Below are 3,953 nucleotides of genomic sequence, written 5' to 3' on the forward strand. Positions count from 1 at the left end.
AGACTATAGGCTAGACTATAGACTAGACTATAGACTAGACTATAGACTAGACTATAGACTAGACTATAGACTAGACTATAGACTAGACTATAGACTATACTATAGACTGTAGACTAGACTAGACTATAGACTAGACTACAGACTGTACTATAGTCTGAACTATAGGCCAGACTATAGATTAGGCTATGGACCAGGTTATAAAATTAACTATAGACTAGTATATGGTTATTTCCTTATTTTTTCATGGACTCACCCATAGGTTTATTTTATTTTTTTGGACTCGATTACATTAGCAAATGTTTTATGTTTGTCTGTGTGTTCGCTACATTTCACATTAATGCATGTGAATATGTGAAAATTAAATAAATATGAAAAATAAAGGAATATAAAATTATTGTACATATAAAAAAGAAAATCAATAAAAAATTGCAACTAAATAAATAAATTAAATTATAAAACAAAAAGTTAAGGAATATGTAATTAGTTGGTTGTGAAAGTGGTCAAGAACAAATAAATGACCTTTATGCACTAGAAGAAATGCATTATTGGGAGGAATTGATCGCTAGCTGAATGTTTATTATAGTACAGTTTTTGTTATCATAATTCAGCTAGCTGAATTTGGTTTCTGACAACAGTTTTCATAAGTTTAGATGCTATTCAGCTAGCTGAATTGTTTTAATAATTATTTTTATAGCGAACTGAAAATAGTTCATATTAGTATCAATCTTGTTATTAACATTTGTATAAAATATTCTAGATTCAGCTAGCTGAATATGATTTTTCTTCACATATTTTAAAACATTTAATGTTTATCAAACTACACCTATTCAGCTAGCTGAATTGTTATAAACTATAAGTTTAGTTATGAATTAAAGCAAAAATTTGATAATTTATATGATTTTTATGAATATGTTAAAGAAATCATTTAATTCAGCTAGCTGAATTTGTCTTAAAGAAGTAAATTTTTTCTTGATTTCTGCAGAAATTTTTTAATAAAAATATTATTCAGCTGGCTGAGTTTACCAAATCATTCGTTTCTTTTTAAAGTTTCTAATTGTATTTATATTTTTTATAAAAAAAACTTTCAAAACTATTTATATTTCATCTTAAAAATCTTTAACTAACCTTCTCAATTACAAACATTTCTATACACATATAAAATAACTTTACTTTCACACACACACACTCACACATTCATACTAAGCCATAACTTACTTAAATTTTTCAATTTACAAAATCACTTTTAATTCCCCACAATTTGTTATTGTTATTGTTTTTTTTGCTCTCGAAACTAATAACTTTCGAAAATTAACTCCTTAATCGATGAAATATTCAAATCCCAACTTAAGACACATGTAAATCTGTTCTACTCTTCATTTTTACATTTCACTTTTTACAATATATACTATACTGCAACAACAAAGACAAACAGTAACCGTAGTGAGAGGTTGTGGGTGAGAGAGGCAGAAAGTATGCAAAAAATGGTAAAAAATCTGCTTTGGGAAAAAATGCTTTAAGCTGAATTTTTTTTCAATTTTTTTTTGTATTTTCTTTAACATTTAACTGTGATCTACTTTCTCTCTTACTACTTAATTATTTTGTCAGAGTACTATTGCTCCCACAATGCTCCTCCATACAACCCCTTTGCATCATCATTCATTTTGTTGTTATTTCAAACGAGTACCCAACAGCAACACATCATCTAGCAATGAGCATTGAACCTTAAAACACCCACTCACCATTTGTTGGTGTTGTTATATTACAATGTTTTACGATTTTTGTACCGAGGGGCTGTCAACATCGTATGGTTACTAAAGCAAAGAAAACCGACAGCATACGAGTGTTATACTGTAGCATATATTCGTATATATGCCGATGCTATTACCAGCAAACATTTCTTTTCAACATCAGACTATTGTCGAGACTACAATTTGATTATAGGCCATTAATGTCTTCAGATATTAAACTATAGTTGAAACTATGACTGTAGTTAAAACTACCAACTATCTTATAGTTAAGGCATCAGACTAGACGAAAGATCGGATAAAAGATCAGACTATAGGCCAAACTGAAGTCAAGACAGACAAACCAGATTGTAGTCGATACCAGACTAAAGATTAGCTAAAAGAGCAGACTTTAAATCATAGGGCAAACTGAAGTCAAGACAGACAAACCAGACTGTAGTTGATACCAGATAATAACCAAACTAGAGACCAGACTAATGCCAAGATAACATTTCGATAACGGTTCAAAGTATAGGTTATAGGCCAGACTATAAAGATGAGACTATATTCCCTACAGTAGACCTAAGTCGACATGAAATAACCAGAATATAAACAAGAGACCAGACTGTAGGCCAAATCGAATTCGCGACTATATAGTTACAGCTATAGATTAGACAAGAAATCAGACTGTGGACCAGACTTAGATTATAAACCAGAGTATAGAATAGAGTAAAGATCAAAATATATAGCTGAGACTATAAACCAGTCTTTACGCCAAACTCTAGACCAACTATAGATGATATTATAAATCGGACTGTGGACCAGACTAAAGGGCAGACCATACACCAGAATACACAACAGAGCATAGATCAAACTATAGTTGAGATTATAAACCAGACTGTAAACTATAGACTTGTCCTTACACCAGACCCCAGACCCACTATAGATTAGACTTTATATCAGATTGTGTACCAGACTAAAGATTAGACAATACACCAGAATAGAGTCTAAACTTTTGTGGAGACTATAAACGACTTCTGGCTACCGACTAGCCAGATCAAACTGTAGACTATATCGGAGACCATAGAGTACTGTAGAAGCTACAGTTTGACTATAGACCAGACCTGTAGTAGTAGGTTATAGTTGAAACTATAGAACCTGCTATAGACCAAACCAGACTGTAGTCGTGACTAAAGGTTTCGGAACTACATATATGCAACTATAGAGTATAGATCAGACTATAATCCAGAATTTACATCACACTACAGATTAAATTATAATTGAAACCAGACCAATCGCGACTAAATATTTTAACTAGACTATAGTTGAGACTACTCGATTTTCGACTATATAGTTGCCAGTATAGACCAGACTATAAATTAGACAGTAGACCCGACTACAGACCAGTCATAACACCAATGTGTATAGTGCAGACTATTCTATAGACTGACTATAGGGTTTAGTAAGAATGTCCGCAACGATTTTTGTCTTTCAAATGTTTGAAGGGATTCATGCGCATACAATGTAAGAATATAAAATTTGAATGTATGTGAGTATATTTGAGTGTAATCTCCCTGCAGTTTAAATGGTAACAATATGTTGCTTTTAGAATATATTAAAAAGTTTAGTTTGACTCTTTACATTAGTGTTTCTTGACGTTTCGAATGTTTTTAAACTTATTTTAGACTTTTTGTCCTTTTTCATCACTTGTCTCCAAATTGTGTCCATTACCCAAGCACTGCCTGATTGTATTTCTTTTCTCTTAACATATATGTTTGTATGTATATGTTTACAGTGTTCATTTTATGTTTTAAACTAATTTATATGCATACCAAAGTAGATGTAAAGATTTGTCCTTAACAAATATTAAATTTTACCGAAAAAAAACATCTGTTTTCTTGGAATTTTCAATAAAAATTCGTTTTCTTAACATAATATTTATGTTAAATTGGATTTGTGGAAAACTTTTAAGTGGATTTTTTTATTTCGAGAAAATTTTATTTCTTAAACTTGGAAAAGATTGGAGAGCTAATATCATTTTAATCCTTGAAAGAATAACTCTTCATTTTGATTTAAATTTTTTTTCAATAGAAAATGTTGAGTATTTTTCATAGCAAAATGTTTTCCATAGAAAATGTTGAGCATTTTCCATAGAAAATGTTGAGCATTTTCCATAGAAAATGTTGAGCATTTTCCATAGAAAATGTTGAGCATTTTCCATAGAAAATG

Source organism: Lucilia cuprina, chromosome 6 (assembly GCF_022045245.1).
Source record: "Lucilia cuprina isolate Lc7/37 chromosome 6, ASM2204524v1, whole genome shotgun sequence".
Taxonomy (NCBI): domain Eukaryota; kingdom Metazoa; phylum Arthropoda; class Insecta; order Diptera; family Calliphoridae; genus Lucilia; species Lucilia cuprina.